Source organism: Rhipicephalus microplus, chromosome X, assembly GCF_043290135.1.
Source record: "Rhipicephalus microplus isolate Deutch F79 chromosome X, USDA_Rmic, whole genome shotgun sequence".
Classification (NCBI taxonomy): domain Eukaryota; kingdom Metazoa; phylum Arthropoda; class Arachnida; order Ixodida; family Ixodidae; genus Rhipicephalus; species Rhipicephalus microplus.
This window is the reverse complement of record NC_134710.1, coordinates 7,765,909-7,787,905: the sequence shown is the minus strand read 5'-3', so window position 1 is coordinate 7,787,905 and position 21,997 is coordinate 7,765,909.

The following is a 21,997-nucleotide window of genomic DNA, read 5'->3' as shown; positions in this document are numbered from 1 at the left end:
GGACCGGAACAGGATGTACATGACTGATGTACCGCCGGTTCTCTCTATGTGCCGCAAACCCATTACCTCTTCTTATGCTCCTCTCCACCCGAGTCCCCCGTGCATAACAAAGAAACAACGTAATATTTGCGCACGTTATAAAAAAGAAGTGCTGCAAGGCAATGAGAAAACCCTACCGTTCTATTATACAACAAAACATTCAATTTTTACATTGCATATTGCCTACTACATGGAATTTTTGGTACTAGTAGACGGCCGCATACCAGCAGTAGTGTTGTTCGCTCACCGTCGCGTAGATGAAGTTTGACTGCCCAATCGACTGTTCACGCGAAGGTAATCTATGTCGCGTCACTTGTCACTGTCGCGAGCATCTTCGTGGTTAAGGGGGTTTGGCCCTGACTGTCCAATTATTATTCGCTATTGCAATAAAGCATGCTGCGTTTACTTCTCATATTCCTCGTTGTAAGCGGATCCGTGCTTGACTTGTGAAGCTCTCTTCACCACAACGAGGACTACGTCATTTATGCTTAACAGAGGTAATACCTCATTCACAAGGGCACCCGCGAACACCGTTTAACTCCCTCGTCCTTACGACAAGGGAGATGGAGTCTGTGTCACATGGCCAATTTATGCAAACGAAGGTAAACGGAGCATTTCGCAAACGTCGTTCGACGACCTCCCTTTGCAGCGGAACGAGGTACTCTCGTTCCCAGTATCTGCAGGTAAGAAAACATTTTGAGTACCAAATTGCCACAGTGAGTACAATAATACGTTTTGGTAGTATTAAACGTTATATTGTAGCAGTACTCATTCATAACGTCTTTGTTACATACATACACGCTCGCCGGAGTGCAGCTACTCTCCACACCAATGCCCTCCAGACCGTGCCTCGCGAGTTCGGCTGGGCACCGCTATTAAAAAAATATTTCGTCCGTGCGTGTGGTTGTTGTCGTCGTAGCCGTGTTTTCGTTTGCCCGTGAGAGAAATGACTGGCTGCACTGCGTCATCGTCAGCTGTTTCGACGTCGGCTGCAGGAATGGTTATGGGACCCGACCTAATCAAGGTAAACTTGGAGTGCGCTCCCCATGAAAGAAAACACAAGAACTTCCGTACACGTTACATGTAGCCCGTGTCTTATAACGTCGGGCTCCGCTGCCCTCTCTGCTCGATCGCTCGCTCGTAAACCTCCCAGCTAAAACTTTCTAAATAACAACTAGTCGTCGATCACGGCGCAATTGTAAACAAACATAACGTTGTGCACAAGGTGGGCATTGTCACTACCAACATCTTTACATATAACGTATAAGTTTTCATTTGATATAAATTTAATGTTTTGTTCGCTTCAGATCTACTAAATATTGTAGTTTTGTTAAAACGACATAACAAAAATGCGTAAATATAGAAACTCTAGATGGTATAATGATACTTTTTCGAAAATGAAAGAGTTGGCTGAGCCCTCTCGCGGCAATTATTATAACCTTGTCATTGCCGTGTGACACTCCCACATCTCCATTTCCGTCGAACTCCCTCAAGAAGATTTAGGTTGACGGAATTTAACAGAGTTTAGTGGTGACCGTGTGACAGGAGTATATGATAAACGATGTCTCCCCGATCTGGCGCGTCATCGTAATGATGCATTTCCAAAGACTAGTCCATTCAACAGAGGGAGGAGAACCGGTTGCTCAAAACGGTCACTGTACCTGTTGTTTATTGTATTTTACTGCGATCACTTTACATTTACTGTCTTCACAAGCATACGCATGGGGAGAGGGGGAGTAGTCTCATGACTGATATACACGTACACAATCTCCTCACTCTACCGCCGATACTTAAGGTTTAACAGCGCGAAAAAATACATGGCGGGTAGAAATAAGACGGGACAAGCGCATGTATCATCCCTTTTCTGTCCACGTTATAAGCCAGTTTGCTACCGCCGATAGTTACGTCCCAAAGAAGATATGACGCCTGTTCCCCCCATTCCAGTCAGGTCAGTGTGAACCTCCCCCCCCCCTCCCGAAAAAAATTTCTGGCTACGCTCTTGACCATCTACGTCTCTTTCTTGAATGTTGCAAGAAGCGCCTTGTCAACCACATCCGAGCAGTTCATTTCAAGGGCTGAAAAATTTTGACGACGTGCACACCTCAACGACAACGTGCACGCCTCAACATAGAAGCCAGTCAACAAGGTCACAAAAATCGCTAATAAAGCTCTCATCATGATATTTCCTTCAGTCATGGGGTCGAAGGCCCGTATTCATAAATGCTCATCGGCTTGACCCTTCACTCGAATCGCAACTCGAGTAGCGTTTTCGCATTCACAAACCACCCTCCTCTTGAAATGCTTCTTTCATTTGAGAAAATCTCGAGCGTTTCCTCGAGATTGTCAAGGAAGTGATCAAGATACATTGAATCGTCTCTCGAATCAAGTATCATGGTGGACTACGCGTCGTTTCTCGATTATGTTCTCTGCATCGAGGAGCTGTTTGGTGACGTAGAGGACTGTATAATTATACCAGGCCAACAGTTGAGAGACCGGTTGAACCCCGTGGAGAACTTCACAGACAGTGAATTTTTCACGCGTTATCGCTTCACCAAGAGGTCTCGAACTACTTGTTAAAGTTTCGCGTGACACACGGACCCAGTGCTCAGATAGAGCAGCAACCCCTCGCGGCGGGTGAAGCCAGTTGCATTAGCATATCACGGTTTACGTTCCGCGGGCCACACGGACCCAGTACTCAGAGAGAACAGCACGCACTTGTGGCAGGTGAAGTGAGTTTTAAGAGTTTCTCGTCGCGAAGTACTTGTTTAGGTTCGCGGGCCACACGGACCTGGTGCTCAGAGAGAGCAGCATGCGCTTGCGGTAGGTGAAGACAGTGGCGAGAGTGTATTCCTGTTTACGCTCTGCGGGCCACACGGGCCCGGTGCTCAGAAAGAACAGCACGCGCTTGATGCGGGTGAAGCCAGCTGCAGAATTGTATAGCCGTTCACGTTCCGTGGGCCAAACGGACCCGGTGTTCAGAGAGAGCAGCACGCGCTCACGGCGGGTAAAGCAAGTGTCAGAAGAGTATCACCGTTTACATGCGGGCCACATGCACCTGGTGCACAGAAGGAGGATAACGCGCTCGCGGAGGGTGAAGCCAGTTTCAAAAGTGTATCGCCATTTACGTTGCGCAGACAACACGTACACGGAACTCAGGGAGATCGGAACGCGCTCGATGCGGGTGAAGACAGCTGCAGAAGCGTATCGCCGTTTACGTTCAAAGGCCACGAGGACCCGGTGCTCCGTGAGAGCAGCAAGCGCTTGATGCGGGCGAAGGCAGTTGCAGAAGGGCATCGTCGATACGTTCTGTGGGCCACACGGACCCGGTGCTCAGAAAAAAAGCACGCGTTCAAAGCGGGTGAACCCTGTTGCAGAAGAGCATTGCCAATTACGTACTACGGGCCACAGAGACCCGGTGCTCAGGGAGAGCAGCACGCGTCCGTGGCAGGTGAAGCCAGTTGCAGGAGCGTATCGCTGTTTACATTCCGTGGGCCACATGGACCCGGTGCTAAAGAGAGCGCCACGCGCTCCCGGCAGGTGAAGCGAAACACAAGAGTTTCCCGTCACGAAGTACTTGTTATAGTTTCACGTGCCACATGGACCTAGAGCTCACAGAGAGCAGCACGCGATCGCGGCAGGTGAAGCGAGTTGCAGTAGCGTATCCCCATTAACGTTCCGCGTGCCACACGGACCCGGTGCTCCAGGAGAGCAGCAAGTGCTCGCGGCGTGTGTAGCCAGTTGCAGAAGCGTATTGCCATTTATGTTCCGGGGGCCACACGGACCCGGTGCTCAGAGACCGGTACGCGCTCGATGCGGGTGAAACCAGTTGCTGCAGAGTATTGCCGTTTTCCACGGGTGACATGGATCCGGTGCTGAGTGAGAGCAGCACGTCCTCACGGCGGGTGAAACCAGTGTCAGAAGCGTATCCCCGTTTACGTTCTGCGGGCCACACAGACACGGTGCTCAGAGAGAAGTGTGGCAGCTTCGGCTAGTTGGTATGGCATGACGATACTTATAGTGCGAGAACAAAACGACGACACCGAGACAAGAAGGACACGAAAGAAACGAGCGCTCCACATGCACGTGTAGAGATAGCTGCACGGGAGCATGTGCAGAGAGAGCAGCACGCGCTCACGGCGAGTACTGGTTTACATTCCGCGTGCCAAACGGACCCAGTGATCAAAGAAATCAGCACGTGCTCGTGTTGTTGCAGGCAGTTGCAAGAGTTTCTCGCCTCAAAGTACTTGCGATTTTCGTTCTGTAGGCCACACTGTCGCAGTGCTCAGAGAGAGCAGCACGCGTTGGATGCGGGTGAACTCAGTTGCAGAAGCGTACTGCCGTTTACGTACCATGGTTCACATGGACCCGGTGCTCACGGAGAGCAGCACGCGCCCACAGCAGGTGAAGCCAGTTGGAGCGTATCGCCGTTTATATTTCGCGAGACCCATGGAATTGGTGCAGAGAGAGAGTGCCACACTTGTGCAGCAGGTGAAACGAGCTGCAACAGTTTCTCGTCACGAAGTTCTTGGTTAAGTTTCACGTGCCACATGGACCCAGAGCTCACAGATAGTAGCACGCGCTCGATGCGGGTGAAGCTAGCTGAAGGAGCGTATTGCCGTTTACATTCCGTGGGCCACGCAGACCCAGTGCTCAGAGAGAGTGGCACGCGCTCAATGTAGGTGAAGCCAATTGCAGAAGCGTGTCGCCTTTTACGTTCGGTGGGCCACACGAACCTGGTGTTCAGACAGAGCAGCCCGCACTTGCGGTGGGTGAAGCCAGTGGCAAGAGCGTATCCCCGTTTACAATCTGTGGTCCACACAGAACCGGTGCTCAGAGAGAGCGCCACGCACTCGCAGCGGATGAAGCGAGTTTCAAGAGTTTCTCCTCACGAAGTACTTGTTGATGTTTTACGTGCCAACGGACCCAGAGCTCACAAGGAGCAGCACGCGCTCGCGGCGGGTGAGCAAGTTGGAGGAGCGTATCGCCGTTTACGTTCCACGGGTCACACGGACCTGGTTCTCCGAGAAATCAGCACGCCCTCGCGGCAGGTGAAGCCAGTTGCGGAAGCGTGTTGCCGTTTACGTTCCGCGGGTGACACGGACCCGGTGCTCAGAGAGAGCAGCACGCGTTCTATGCGGGTGAAGCCAATTGCAGAAGCGTATTGCCGTTTACATTCCACAGGCAACACGGACCCGGTGCTTAGAGAGAGCAGCATGCACTTGCGGCGGGTGAAGCCAGAGTGAGAAGGGTATCGCCGTATACGTTCAGCGGGCCAAGCGCAGCTGGTGCTCGGAGAGAGCAGCACGTGCTCACGGCAGGTGAAGCCATTTGCAGAAGTGTATCGCCGTTTACGTTCCGCGGGCCACGCGGACCCGATGCTTACGAGAGAGCGGCACGTGCTCAATGTGGGTGAAGCCAGTTGCATTAGCGTTTCACCGTTTACGTTCCGCGGGCCAAACGGACCCATAGCTCAGTGAGAACAGCACGAACTCGTGGCAGGTGAAGCGAGTTTCAAGAGTTTCATGTCACGAAGTGCTGCTTTAGGTTTCGCGTGCCACATGTACCCGGTGCTCAGAGAGAGGCCCCCATGCTCGCGGCGGGTGAAGCCACTTGCAGAAGCGTGTCACCTTTTACGTTCCACGGGCCATACGGACCCAGTGCTCAGACAGAGCAGCCCGCGCTTGTGGTGGGTGAAGCCAGTGGCAAGAGCGTATCGCCGTTTCAAATGCGCAGGCAACACAGACCCGGTGCTCAGAGAGAGCAGCATGCACTCGTGGCGGGTGAAGCCAGAGTCAGAAGGGTATCGCCGTATACGTTCTGCGGGCCAAATGTAGCTGGTGCTCGGAGAGAGCAGCACGTGCTCGCGGTGGGTGAAGCTATTTGCAGAATTGTACCGCCATTTACGTTCCGCGGGCCACACGGACCTGGTGCTCAGAGAGAGCGGCATGCGCTCGATGCGGGTGAAGACAGTTGCAGAAGGGCATCTTTGTTTACGTCCCGCGAGCCACGCGGACCCGGTTCTCAGAGAGAACAGCACGCGTTCGATGCTGGTGAACCCAGTTGCAGAAGCGTATTGCCATTTACCTACCACAGGCCACACGGGCCCGGTGCTCAGGGAGAGCAGCACGCGCCCACGGCCGGTGAACCAGTTGCAGGAGTGTGTGGCCGTTTATATTCACGGGCCACATAGACCCGGTGCTCAGAGAGAGCGCCACGCGCTCGTAGCAGGCGAAGTGAGTTGCAAGAGTTCGTTATCCCGAAGTAATTGTTTATGTTTCACGTGCCACATGGACCCGGAGCTCACAGAGAACAGCATGCGCTCGATGCAGGTGAAGCTAGTTGAAGTGTGTCGCCGTTTATTTTCCGCGAGCGACACAGATGCAGTATTCAGAGAGAGTGGCACGCACTCGATGTGGGTGAAGCCAAACGCAGAAGTGTATTGCCATTTAATTTTCGCGGGCCACACGGACCCGGTGCTCCGAGAGAGCAGCACGTGCTCGTGGCGGTTCAATCAATCAATCAATCAATCAGTTTTATTTACATCCATAAGACTTGGGTGAGCTTGGGCGAAAAGCGAGACAATCCACTTGAGGAAACCTGAAGCCCACATATACAAGGCTTCAGGTAGAAAGACTAAAGGATGTGGTAATGCTATCAAAAACAACTAGCGCGTTACATACATGAAGAAAAAAGTACTAACATAAATACTATCATGAAATCATACCAGTGCGTCAGGTGAGAAAAAAAAAGCAGTAAAAATGCCTAATGTTACACTTTGAACCTTGTATCTATAATATTTATGACTACAATGATACCGGGTATGTGTAGATTTTCGGGCCGACATTCAGTCGTACCGATAGTCATACCGATAGTCAATCGTTAGAAATATTTTGACCGAATATATAATCCAAAACTATAGTGAAACATCAAACAAACAAGACTAATGTAGATAGATGTGTCTTTATACAATACAGCAAGTCTGTGTGTGTGTTTTACGGAGATTGGTTACAGGAAGTGTTTTTAATATGACCTATACTACATTTCTCTACTTCTATTTTAATTCTGAGGAGTGTAATTAGCAAGTGAGGCAAACAATACTGTAACATTTGTCGTCTGTATTCAGTTCGGCAAAAGGGGATGTTCCAGAAGTCTTGTTTGCGGAGAGAATAGAAAGGAGCATTTCCTCCTAAGTTAGGAAGACTTGAAAGGTCATGCAAATTTTTATAAACAGACGTTTTATATCTGATAGCTAGTTTCCAATCATGAAATTTTTCTATGGGTGCAACGCTAAACGATGAAACAGTTTGTTTGTATGCGCATGATATTCAACGTTAGCTATGGATCGAAGAGCCCTTTTTGTAACATAAATATTTTATAGTTATTTCTTTGTGTGGAATTCTCCCACGCTAAAGAACAATAATTTATGTGAGATAAACAAAGCGTGTTGTAGAGCATGAGTTTTATCCATACAGGAAGAATGTGTCAAAATTTTGCAACAGCACCCACGCTCCTAGCTACGTGAGATTGAACGTGGTCAAAATGATCGTTCCAGGACACATTTTTTTTTGTAACAGCACACTTAAAATTTTTATTCAGTTAACGAATTCTATAGGCGCCGTACCTAAAAATAAGGAAATATCATTGGTGACTGAAAGATGACGCGGATGAAAAAGAACTGCCTTTGTTTTGTGATCATTGATCAACAGCGAGTTTTCTTTACTGCACTTTTGTATGTCTTCAAGGGAGTTATTTAGTTAAGCTGGTAAACATTGCAATTTTTTTTCACTGAAAAATAGGCCGGTGTCATTAGCGCAAATTACATAAGTTGGTGTTTCGTTGATAGTGAGTATGTTGTTTATGTAAAGAATGAACAATAAAGGACCCAATATGCTTCCCTGTGGAATGCCAGTGACTACCTGCTGTAACGATGAAACTGCCGTTCCTATGCTGACACATTGAAACCTTTGCTTCAAGTAGGATTTTATCAAAAGCAGTGGCGTGCCACGAAAACCATATAGTTGCAGTTTTTCTAACAAGTTTGCACGCTGAATTCGGTCAAACACCTTTGAAAAATCTATGTAAATTCTTACACATATCTGTTTTAATTCAAAAGCCTTAAGAATAATTTCCATCTGGGTCAGTAGTGCAGGTTCAGTTGACTTGCTGTGGAAAAAGCCATACTGAGACTCAATATTTAAATTGAAAGCGTGACCAAATTTTTTACCCGATTATGAATAATCCTCTCAAGGCCCTTTGAACATACTGGTATTACGGAAATTCCCCTATAAATCGACAACTCATTCCTATCGCCCTATTTGTGCAGGATACTAACTTTAGAGATCTGCATCATTTTCGGAAAACAGCCCGTTTCTATTGCAAGGTTGTCTATGTGGGCAAGAAAAGGAGCAATGATGTCAAGCACAAACTTTACCGGCTCGATCTGTATATCGTCAATATTCTTAGCACTGCCTTTTTTTAAAGACGCATAAATACCTTGCACCTCGTGTTCATCCGTTGGCTGTAAATAAATACTGTGCTTATTTTCCTTAATACCATAGGTTTCAAAAGGAATGCACTGTCCAATATTAAGTGCATCCCGAAAAAACTTATTGAGTGTTTCAGCAAGCTTTTTTCCGCATATGCGCTTACCGTTTATAACGAGATCATCGACAGTCGATGGTGGTTGCGTACGGTTTAACAGTTTATCTAGTTTTTTCCACACATATCTTGTTTAATTACAGTATTCCCTGTGGAACAGGTCATAGAGTTATTTGTTTTTTTTTACTTCTAAGAAAAGAGGTTAGCTTATTTCTATATTGCTTAAAGATATCAAAGTCAGTATCCAGTCTGCTCTTGAAAAAATTTTTGAACAATCTCGTTTTTTAATTTCTTCGTTTTAAGCAATCACGGTTTATCCATGGTTTACGATCCTTACCATGTTTTACAGTCTACGTTATAAGAATAAAATGCTCATGGTAGATGCATTTCAAAATGGAAATAAATGCCTCGTAAGGTGCATCTGCAGTTTCACTACTTCTGACTTCTTCCCAGTCTTCTTTTCGAAGCTTTGAAAGAAAAGCATACAATGTTTCAACGGTGCTTTTCTGAGTTGTTATTTTTGCTTCTGCATCCTGCAGCTTATGCTTTATGATGTTCTTGCGAGCATGTAAATAGGAAAGTGGTCGCTGATATTGGAGCACAACGCTCCTGATATCATGCTTTCTGTGCTACTAATTGTGATAAACACATCAAGCAATGATTCTGTGCAAGGAGTGACGCGCGTCGCAGTGTTTCCTAGAAGCGCATAGCCATTTTATTCAACAATGCTGCGAAGGGGCGCTCGATTATGGGAAGGTTGCAATAGGTCTATGTTAAATTCACCCCCAAGTATCAATTTATATCTATGGTCATTTATATAGCCTAGCATCTTATCTAAATGACCGAAGAAGCAAGCCGAGTTTCCGTCTGGTGGTCTATATGCAACACAGAAAACTTGTTGGTGGGATAATATACATAAACACTCAATATCGCTCATAATGGTGCGAATTTCCGCAATAATTTTAGCTTTTAGTTAGCTTCCTACTAAGATAGCTACGCCACCACCCTGACGTGTAGCTCTATTTATAAAAAACGGCGATACCCGTTACGTTCGTATATGTTGTTGTTTGTGTCATACCAGGTCTCGGTTAACATGATTATGTCAACCTGAAAATCCATAGCATCCTAAAAACCGATAATTCGTTCTCTTTATGCCTTGCCGAGCGAATTTTTAAGTGAGAACATGTGACCATGATATCTGCATGATATTTGAATCAGTGATTGACGTCATGGGGTGATTGAGCAATCTTGAAAATAAGATAAACACATAGAATGGTGCGGTGTGCATCACACTATCTTTTCAAACTCCTGCACAGTGCAATGCGCACTACCGGTGCAGAGTTTTCCTTTGGCGAGAATCTTTCCGTTGCTCATCCACACAAAATGCCAGTTCTGAGCCTTCTTTTCAGAATTTACATGCCAAGCAGGTGCTTCATGACTGGGTTTAGGTGTTCGTTTATGAACACAGGCGTCCCTTGTGAGTGGCCTAAATCTTCACTTGTTATGCGCATTTTTTTTTGCCTTTTGAAGAACCATGTCCCGCTTAGAGCAGCTATTAAAATGTGCAACAATGTTTGGATTGTCCTGTACATTCTTCGAGACAACACGGTGGCACACTTCAACGTCGCTTTCATCAATAGGGACATTCAAAAAATCTCCAACACGATGAAGAGTCTCTAGAAGCTTTTCATCGCTCGATTGGGCTATGACTTTATTTCAATGTTTCGGTTGCGCGAGTACTGTTCCGACGCACTGAGCAGCTGCTCATTATCAGAGCTCTGTCTTTTCAGTGTTTCATAATCTGCAGCTAGCTTCGCGTTTGTTTCTTTGAGCTCTTTATTTGCTCTGAGAACTTCCTTATTTTGTTTCTTTGTCTATTCAATTCATCATCCATGAATTCCAAACTTTTACGAAATGCAGGCATTTCTGACCTGAGTTCGCGTTCTAGTTTCATTTTGAAATCACGCATTTCTTTCCTAAGCTCTTCTCGAAAATCTTCCGGCATCACTTCAAGTGACAAAATGTGAACAAAAAAAAAGGAAAAATATTTCATGCAGACGGTCATTTTATGGGGCAGCAAGTAGAGGCACCAAAAAATAATAAAAGGTTCGTGAAACTAACGAAGAAAAAAGTGCTAACCTATAGAAGAAGAAATACAGAGCGCGCTTAATAAGGCATTTTTGCGCTGCCCCTGCTGCCACAAAGTGAAGTTCCACTGGCGTTGCAGGCCTTTTGTAGTGGTAGCTGGACGGATCCCCTGGTGGGTGCGTCGTCGTCAGCTTCCTGCTTCGTAAGCGCTGCCTTGTCTTCCTTCGATAATTTGTGCTACTGAACTGATATCTGTAGAAGAAGAAATACAAAGCGTGCTTAACACGGCTTTCTTGCGCTGCCTCTGCTGCCACCAAGTTGCTCAGAGAGCAGCACGAGCTTGCGCAAGTGAAGCCAGTGGCAGAAGTGCATCGCCGTTTACGTTCTGCGGGCCACACGGACCTGGTTGAAGCCAGTTGCAAGAGCGTATTGCCATTTACGTCCCGCGGGCCACGCGTACCCGGTGCTCAGAGAGGGCAGCACGCAATCGCGGAGTCAAGCGAGTTGCAAGAGTTTCTCGTCATGAAGTACTTGTTTAAGTTCCGCGTGCCATACGGACCCGGTGCTCAGGGAGAGCAGCACGTGATCGCGGCAGGTGAAGCGAGTTGCAGGAGCGTATTGCCATTAACGTTCCGCGGAACCACACGGACCCGGTGCTCCAGGAGAGCAGCAAGCGCTCGCGGCGGGTGAAGCCAGTTGCAGAAGCGTATTGCCATTCACGTTCCGCGAGCCACACGGACCCGCTGCTCAGAGACAGCAGCACGCACTCGATGCGGGTGAAGCCAGTTGCAGAAGCGTATTGCCGTTTTCCACGGGTCACACAGATCCAGTGCTCAGAGAGAGAGCAGCACGCGCTCGTGGTGGGTTGAGCCAGGGTCAGAAGCGTATCCCCGATTACGTTCCGCGGGCCACACGGACCCGGTGCTCAGAAAGAGCTGCACGCAGTCGTGGTGGGTGAAGCCAGTATCAGAAGCGTATCCCCATTTACTTTCCGCGGGCGACACGGACCTGGTGCTCGGAGAAAGCTGCATGCTCTCCGGGCGGGTACTTGTTTAGATTCCGCGTGCCAAACGGACCCACTGCTCAAAAAAAGCAGCACGCGCTCGTGGTTGGTGAAGGCAGTTGCAAGAGTTTTTGTCGCAAAGTACTTGTCATTTCTGTTCTGTAGGCCACACTGTCGCAGTGCTCAGAGAGAGCCGCACGCGTGTTGCCGTTTATCATCCATGGCCTACACGAACCAGGTGCTCAGAAACAACAGCACGCGCTCGATGCGCGTGACGCCAGTTGCAGAACCATACTGCCGTTTACGTTCCGTGGGCCACACGGACCCGGTGCTCCGAAAGAGTAGCAAGCGCTCAAAGCGGGTGAAGGCAGTTGCAGAAGTCTATTTCTGTTTAGATCCTGCAGGCCACATGGACCTGGTGTACAGAGGAATAATCAAGCGCTCCCGGCAGGTGAAGCCAGTTGCAGAAGCGTACCGCTGTTTACGTTTCGCGGGCCACACAGACCCGGTGCTCAGATAGCGCAGCACGCCCTCACCGCGCGTGAAGCCAGTTGCATTAGCGTATCACCGTTTACGTTGCGTGGGCCAGACGAACCCAGTGCTCGGAGAGAACAAACAGCACGGACTCGTGGCAGGTGAAGCGAGTTTAAAGAATTTCACGCCGCGAAGTACTTGTTTAGGTTTCGCATGCCACATGAAGGCGGTGCTCAGAGCCACATGGACCCGAGGCGCACGCGCTCGCGGCAGGGGAAGCCAGTTGCAGAAGCGTGTCGCCTTTTACGTTCTGCGGGCCACACGGACCCTGTGGTAAGACAGAGCAGCCCGCGCTTCCGGTCGGTGAAGGCAGTGGCAAGAGCGTATCCCCGTTTACAATCCGTGGGCCACACAGACCTGGTGCTCAGAGAAAGTGCCACGCGCTCGCAGCAGGTGAAGCGAGTTGCAAGAGTTTCTCCTCACGAAGTATTTGTTTAAGTTTCACGTGCCACATGGACCAGGAGCTCACAGAGAGCAGCACGCGCTCGATGCGGGTTAAGCTAGTTGCAGGAGCGTATCGCCGTTTACGTTCCACGTGTCACACGGACCCGACTCTCACAGAAAGCCGCACGCCCTCTCGGCAGGTGAAGCCAGTTGCAGCAGCGTGTTGCCGTTTACGTTCCATGGGCCGCACGGACCCAGTGCGCAGAGAGAGCAACACGCGTTCTTTGCGGGTGAACCCAGTTGCAGAAGCCTATTGCCGTTTACGTTCCACGGGCAACACGGACCCGGTTCTCAGAGAGAGCAGCATGCACTCGCGGTGGATGAAGCCAGAGTCAGAAGGGTATCACAGTATACGTTCTGCGGGACAAGCGCAGCTGGTGCTCGGAGAGAGGAGCACGTGCTCGCGGCAGGTGAAGCCATTTGCAGAAGTGTGTCGCCATTTACATTCCGCAGGCTAGACAGACCCTGTGCTCAGAAAGAGCGGCAGGCGCTTGATGCGGAGAAGCCAGTTGCAGAAGTGTATTGCTATTTACGTTCCACTGCCACACAGACCCGGTGCTCAGAGGGAGCAGCACACGCCGGCGGCAATTGAAGTGATTTGCAGGAACGTATCCCCGTTTACATTCCGCGGGCCACGTGGACCCAGTGCTCACAGAGAGCGGCATACGCTCGATGTGGGTGAAGCCAGTTCCAATAGCGTATTGCCCATTACGTTTATTTATTTATTTGTACAGGGTCTGTCTTACCACAGGGTCTGTCTTACCACAGGGCCACACGTACCCGGTGCTCAGAGAGAGTAGCACGCGCTCGCAGCAGGTATTGCGAGTTGCCAGAGTTTCTCGTCACGAAGTATATGTTTAGGTTTCGCGTGCCACACGGATCTGTTGCTGAGAGAGAGAGCAGCACACGCTCGCGGCAGGTTAACCCAGTTGCAGAAGCGTGTCGCCGTTTATGTTCCGCGGGCCACACGGACCCAGTGCTCAGAGAGAGCAGCTGGCGCTTGTGATGGTTGAAGCCAGTGGCAAGAGCGTATCCCCGCTTACGCTCTGCGAGCCACATGGACCCGGGGCTCAGAAATGTCAGCATGCGCTCGATTTAAGTGAAGCCAGTTGTAGAAGTGTATTGCCGTTTAGGTTCCGCGGGCCACACAGACCAGGTGCTCCAAGAGAGCAGCAAGCACTTGATTCGGGTGAAACCAGTTGCACAAGGGTATTTCCATTCACGTTGCGCGGGCCGAACGGACCCGGTGTTCAGAAAGAGCAGCACGCGCTCGCCGCGAGTGAAGCCAATGTCAGAAGTGTATCGCCGTTTACATCCTGCGGTCCATATTTACCTGGTTCACAGTTAGAGCATCACGCACTCGTGGCGGGTGAAGCCAGTTTTCATTGTGTATCGCCGTTTACAATCTGTGGGCTTCATGGACCCGGTGCTCCGAGAGAATAGCCCGCGTTCAATGCGGGTGAACCCAGTTGCAAAAGCGTATTGCCGTTAACGTAACACAAGCCACACCGACACGGTGCTCAGGGAGACCAACACTTGCCCACGGCAGGTGACGCTAGTTGCAGGAGCGTATCACCGTTTACCTTCCGCAGGCCACACGTACCCGGTGCTCAGAGAGAGCGCCACGCGCTCGCAGCAGGTGAAGGGAGTTGCAAGAGTTTCTCATCACGAAGTACTTGTTTATTTTTACGTGCCATATGGACCCAGAGCTCACGGAGAGCAGCACGCGCTCGATGCGAGTGAAACTAGTTGAAGAAGCGTATTGCCGTTTGCGTTCCGTGGGCCACAGAGGCCCAGTGCTAAGAGAGAGTGGTAAGAGCTCGATGCGGGTGAAGCCAATTGCAGAAGCGTATTGCCGTTTACATTTCGCGGGCCACACGGACCCGGTGCTTCGAAAAGCACGCGCTCGCGGCGGGTGAAGCCAGTCGCAGGAGCGTATCGCCATTTACGTTCCATGAGTCACACAGACCCGGTTCTTCGAGAGAGCAGCACGCCCTCGCGTCAGGTCGATCCATTGGCAGAAGCGTGTTGCCGTTTACGTTCCGCTGGCGACACGGACCCGGTGCTCAGAGAGAGCAGCACGCGTTCTATGCGGGTGAACCCAGTTGCAGAAGCGTATTGCCGTTTACGTTCCGCGGGCAATACAGACCCGGTGCTAAGAGGAACTAGCATGCGCTCGCAGCAATTGAAGTGAGTTGCAGTAGCGTATCACCGATTACGTTCTGCGGGTAACACGGACCCGGTGCTCTGAGAGAGTAGCACGCACTCGCCGCGGATTAACCCAGTTGCAGAAGTGAGTCGGCGTTTACGTTCCGCGGGCCACGCAGACCCAGTGCTTAGAGAAAGCTGCACGCGCTTTCGGTGGTTGAAGCCAGTTGCAGAAGCGTATTGTTGTTTATGTTCTCCGGGCCACATGGACGTGGTGCTCAGAGAGAGCAGCACGCGTTCCCGGCAAATGAAGCGAGTTGCAAAAGTTTCTAGTCATGAAGTACTTGTTTAAGCTCCACGTGCCACACGAACCGGGTGCTCAGAAAGAGCAGCACGCGCTCACGGCATGTGAAGAGATTTGCAAAAGCGTATTGCCGTTTACGTTCCGCGTGCTACACGAAACAGGTGCTCAGAGAGAGCAGCACACGCTCGCGGCGGGTGAAGCCAGTGTCAGAAGCGTATCCCCGTTTACGTTCCGCAGGACACATTGACCCGGGGCTCAGAGAGAGGTGCACGCACTGTTTGCAGGTGCATGTTTAGATTTCGCGTGCCAAACAGACCCAGTGCTCAAAGTAAGCAGCACGCACTCGTGGTTGGTGAAGGCAAAGTTTTTCGCCGCAAAGTGCTTGACATTTTCGTTCTGAGAGTCACATTGTCGCAGTGCACAGAGAGAGATTAACGGGATTGCAGCAGGTGAAGCCAGTTTCAAAAGTGCATCGCCCTTTAGGTTCCTAGGGCCACAGGGACACGGTGCTCAGAGAGAGCGGCATGCGTTCCATGTGGGTGAAGACAAGTGCAAGAGCGCAGCGTCGTTCCCGTCCTGCGGGCCACACGGACGCGGTACTCAGAGAGAACAGCACGCATTCAAAGTGGGTGAATCCAGTTGCAGAAGCGTATTGCCGCTTACATACCACTTGCCACACGATCCCGGTGCTCAGGAAGAGCAGCACGGCCTGTGGCAGGTGAAGCCGGTTACAGGAGCGTATGGTCGTTTATATTCATGGGCCACTTAGACCCGTTGCTCAGAGAGACCAGCACGCGATCGCGGAGTCAAGCGAGGTGCAAGAGTCTCTCGTCGTAAAGCACTTGTTTCAGTTCCGCGTGGCATGTGAACCCGGTGCTCAGGGAGAGCAAAGAGCCCTCCCGGCGGGTGAAGGTAGTTGAAGAAGCGTATTGCCGTTTTCGTTCCGCGCGCCACACAGACCCGGTGCTCAGAGACAGCGGCACGCGCTCGCCGCGGGTGAAGCCAGTTTTTAAAGCGTATTTCCGTTTCCGCCGGTCCAACGGATCCGGTGCTCAAAGAGAGCAGCACTTTTCCAAAAGTTTTCTTCGGCTCGAACTACCACCCTTCTCAGAGACCGTCTCTACCAACCCACCTCGTCCACGTTCTGTCGATTTCCTCAGACTTCCGCCGCAAGCCGCAGTCCAAGTCCAACTCTCGCCATATCCTCCAGTACCCGATGGTGATTATGTTTCTGCCCCAATTTCTGACACTGCCATGACACGTAATGTTGCACTCCCCAACACAGTGGTTACCTTTAAGGACAACCGAACTTGATTTCCCGTCCTCAATTTCGGCTTCTCAGCGCAAGTTATTCCTCACGACATGTCACTTGCGCACCTGACACCAATGGTCGATTACACAGTTTCCGCCCTAACCACCGATTCGCCACCTGATTTTGCATCAACGTCGCTCTCGTCACGTTCCTTTTCGACCTTTTCAAACCAATGCTATCTGACAAGCTCACCTCTGAACAAGTCTCTGCTCTCTGCCGTGCGCTTGCTTCTTATCAGGACATATTTTACTTCGGCGATCGTAATTAGGGCCAGACATTCGTGCTAACTCATCGCATCGACACCAGTGACGCTCGACCCATTCGCCGACGGCCCTACCGCGTGTCAGCCCCAGAGCGTGCTATTATACAGCGACAAGTCGATAAAATTCTTGTTAAGGGCATAATTGAACCCTTATCTAGTCCCTGGTCCTCAACCCTTGTACTTGTTAAAAAGAAGGACAATAGCTGGATATTCTGTGTTGATTACCACCATCTCAACCATATTACCAAGAAAGATGTCTTTCCCCTACCGCGCATCAATGATGCACTCGACTGCTTACACGGTGCCAAATATTTCTCTTCCATATACCTTCGCTCAGGCTACTGGCAGATTGCTGTGGACGACAAAGACAGAGAGAAGACGGCCTTCGTGACTACTGATGGACGTTATCCGTTCAAGATGATGCCTTTTAGATTATTCAATGCCCCCGCGACGTTTGAGCGCGTGATGGACTCTCTTCTTCGAGGCATGAAGTGGACCATCTGCCTCTGCTATCTTGATGACGTTATTGCTTTTTCGACTACTTTCGACGACCATCTTACCTGTCTGTCCACAGTGCTTGATGTTTTCCGACGTGCCAACTTGCAACCTAACTCGTCCAAATGCCGCTTTGGGCAACGCCAAATCTGCGTACTCGGCCATCTTGTTGACGCTGCGGGCGTTCAGCCAGACCCTGCGAAAGTCCGAGCCGTTCGCGACTTTCCCAGACACCGCTCAGCCAAGGACGTCTGAAGTTTTCTGGGACGGTGCTCCTATTTCCGTCGTTTTGTCGAGAAGTTTGCCGAAGTAGCCCATCCTCTAACCGGCCTCCTCAAAACGGATGTCGCATTCACTTGGGGCCAACAGCAAGCAAACGCCTTCTCGTCGCTCTTTGAAATTCTCAACAATCCACCAGTCCTAGCACACTTCGACCCATCTGCCGCCACAGAGCTTCGTACTAACGCCAGTGGCCACGGCATACGTGCAGTGCTGGCGCAGCGGCCACAAGGAATGCACCGCGTCGTCGTGTATGCAAGCCGACTGTTGTCGCGCACGGAAAAAAATTATTCGATCACAAAACGCGAGTGCTTAGCTCTCGTCTGGGCCATAGCGAAATTCCGACCGTACCTGTATGGCTGACCATTCTCAGTTATTACGGACCACCATGTGCTTTGCTGGCTCTCCTCACTCAAGGACCCTACGGGACGCCTTTGTCGCTGGGCGCTGCGCTTACAAGAGTACACTTTTTTCGTATCCTATAAATCCGGACAACTTCACAAGGATGCCGACTGCTTGTCCCGTTACCCAGTCGATCCCCCTGACATGATGGAAGATGCACAAGAGGCCCTCGTTCTTTCAATTACTGACTTCACCGCCATAGCTGCTCAACAACGCCGCGACCCCTCTTTGCGTGCTATTATCAATGGTCTGCACTTTCCCCACCCTCACTACTACTCACAACAGTTTGTTCTTCACAATGACATCTTGCACCGCTACAACGCCCGTCAGCATTTCGGCCATTAAAACTCAAGGGAAACTCTAGCCTTGGTCTTTTTTATGCCGAGATGTCTGCCCACGCGTTTTCATGCGCCAGTTCCAATAGTTGGCGTCGATACTTTTGTGGCACCAAGAGCTGTTCATACTTGCGACCTTGCGCATTTGTGTAGCTCCGATACAGGGTCCCTGCTTTTTCAAAAAAAGAAACATTCTTTTTTTTTCACAAGTTTACGCTTTCCATTAGTGCTTTAATCGAGAGGTACTCACGCTGCTTTCGAATGAGCGTTTCTCGATCAACCCTCGACAGCTCACTCCAACTTTACGCTACAGGCGAGAGCGTTGCACCGCTCTCGCTCTGACTCATTGGCGACATGTCGTCTCCTCCGCCGACACAGACCGTGCCAGTCGCTTCGGCGACGAGCCGCTCGAGTGACTGCTCAAATGACTCAAAGGGAGAATTTCCTGTCTGAGGTTCCGTCGACTCGCTGCCAAGGTCACACAGATCAGCAGTTTTTGAACTTGGTGCTTCACCACATTGAACAAGATCAAGCTCGTGAAAGCTTCCGCGCTTGCGATCACGTGAGGACCATGTACGCCAAGTTGGAGAAGAACGGTTTACCCTGCTCTTTGAGAAGCTGCTCTGAGTTATTAAAATATAGATAAAGAAAACGATCGGGTAGCGCAGCAGACACAGTCGCTTGGGTGCGAAGCTTACCGAACGCGCCTTCAATGACAACCGCAGCGATTGGTAAACAAGCACTCTGCTCCTCGGCGACTTGCCTGGTCCAAGCGCATTCTCCTGTGAAGTCATCCGGAGACACCAACGAAAGATGGAGAACGTCCATGGTTGCCGATGAGTCTCGAAGGGATCGACACGTTTTCCCATTCATACTAATTTCTTGGAGATACAGCTCTAACAACCGCATGTTCTTTTCCGATTCTCGGATTGTTGCGAAAGCAAACTTTTGCTTACAGTTTATCGGGATGTGCCCCTCCTTTTTGCAGTTGTAGCAGATAAGCGGCTTCCGTGATTCAAACGCGCGTGTAGTAGCAGTGCGCTGTTTAGGAACCGAATTCGATTTCCCCGCTTCCTTTTGCCCTTCCCCTACAGTGTCCTTCGTAAGAGACGGGTCCTTCTTGAAATTACGGTGCGGAGCGGGATTCCGTTGAAAAGATCTGTTTGAAAAGCCCTCTTTCCTTTAATCTTTTTCAAGGCCCACTGCCCTGCTCTGCAACTTTCGGTGAGTATAATACTCCTCAGCCAACTCTGCTGCCCTGTTTAGCTGTAATTCACCAAGTTTGTCCTGCAGTCAAAGCTTGACATCCTCCTCGATGCAGCGGTAGAATTGTTTCAATGCAATGCATTCTACCACTTTATCGCGATCGTCATAAACACCTTCGCCTTGAGCCATTCAATTAAATCGGCTTTAAGATGAAACGCGAAGTCAACGTGTGACTCATTCCCCTTTTTAGCATACCGAAACCTTTGCGCGAAAGCCTCGGGTGACAACTTATAACGTCTCAAAAGGACTTCTTTAGAGGCGGTAGGCCACTCAAAGACAAAAAATTTTTTAAGGGCAGGCAGTGTTGAAATAACTTTTTCCTCAAAACTAGCATGTCTTATTTAATTTACCAAGCTATTTACAGTGCAAAATATTGAATATTTACTTATTGAGAGGTAATCTTTGTCAAAAATTGCATTAAAAGTGCTAGCCATGCCAGCTGTGATAAGTGACTAATGGATGGCTTTATTCAGTAAAGCTTTGACATTTGTGTAACTAATGGCTGGAGCTATGCAGTGAACTAGAATAAATATTATGCAGCGAATATTAAGGAAGTAATGCTTAAAAACAAAAAACAAGGAAAGATAGGCAATTTACACTGAACCTGTTTGACAATTCAGCTGTGAACTGAAAAATATTCGATTAATTTTTTTTATTCTAGCTCACTGCACAGATATATATGTTGCAAATCATTATGAAAAATTTCAGTTCGAAGTATACGCTGAAAAATACGTTATAAAAGTTTGCGTCGCAACATTTGGAGCAAAGTTTTATTATCAGAAAAACGTAAACAAAGATTTCCGAGCTTGTAAAAAGGGTCACAATCTTCGCATGCAGGCCTAAAATGCACCAGATTCATAGCTGGGCCCTTCTGCGGAAGCATTATTGTCTCATTTTGTTTGGGTGGCTGCTCGTCTTTTCTTCCTGGCCTGTTTTGTCCCATCCGCTGATTGCGTTTAGCATTCTGCATGCGCAGGTGATCCCTGGCGATGCAAGCTTTCGTCGTGTGGTACCCTGGTTCTATGCCAGCTTGCCTCAGGATATCTAGGGTGTTTACACTGCCATTATTAAAGTGTGCCACAGCATCATGCAAGGCAAACATTACTGTAGGCAAGCTTACGTAGACCTTCTTGGGTGCCCGCTGACATATTAAACCATTAAAACACTCATTACAATTTTGGGTCTTTCAATGAAGGCACTTCATTAGAAGTACATCAGAGCACAGATCACTCTAGACAGTCTTAACTTTGTTGAGCACATCATTTGGAAGTCCTTCTTTGTGTACGTATTTCCCTTCGATTTCCAGCAAACTTGCGCTTCCTCATCCTCTGTGTTCTGCACTTCCCCATGCTGGTCGTAATATGATCCAGGTGGCCTAAGGATACAGCCCTAGTAGCATTGACACGTGGAACAAATGCAGAACGAAGCCTGATCAAGGAAAACAACAAAAATGCCGACGAGCTTCGTGCGTCCCCCTTTTGGCTGTTGTTAGAGATTAACGAAGACTTTTAAACACAAAGTTGTAATTAATGACATCTTATATAACAGTCAGAATAAAATGCATAATGTGTTTTGAATAGATAGGCGAAACAACACTTGCTTTTGAAAGCAATTTTTCAAAACCGAAACCATAGTTGGAAATGTGGTTTCGGTTTTGCAGTAGGAGCATAGAGTATAGAAAACTTGCTGTAACTTGCAAACTAATTATGCTAAGAGGATAATTTTTGTTGTAACATATATGTGAATGTTTGGGTGTGCAAGAAAAACAAAACCATAAAAATTTATTTCGCGAAAAAAAGACTTTTGAAGGTGACCTACCACCTTATCCTCGTCATAGCTCTCAAACGCTTCCCTCGACAAGCACGTTATCACGTCGGACAATTCGCTGGGAAGAAGAGCTAACAGGTTCTGCGCCCAAAGAGACCACTCCAAAGCATTTCGCTCACAGACCTGTTCAAACTTGACGAGATACTTTGCCATGTCCTCGCTTACTACGAACTGTGGCAGTTGGTCCCAAATAATTTAACCACTGACCTGAACTGTCGGAGAAGCTATGCTAGGCGCCTGCGAACACTGTAGGATTGCCAATTCTATTCGTTTCAACTCGAGGCGCTCCTGTGTCTCGGCCTCCTCACGCTCGCGATGTTCGCGCCTTTCAGCTTCTTCACGTTCGCGAACTTCTACTGCTCACCTTTCAGTGTCCTCGCGGCGTGCTTTGATATCCACCCAGGCCTCATTGACTTCCTCAGCCGACACTCCTTTATCCTTCGTGATCTCAAGGATCGCTTGCTTTCGTTTCGCACGACCCAAAGTAATGCCGAGTTCTTCATAAATTTCGATGAGTTCCTTCACATTAAGGTTCACCATCGTTCACACTAGCCTCTTGCTGTATGCCCCTGTTTAGAATCTACTTGCTGTACTCACTATAAGTCTACTACCAAGACACGCAAGCAATTTTTAACACACCCGTGTTTACACCCTCCGCCTT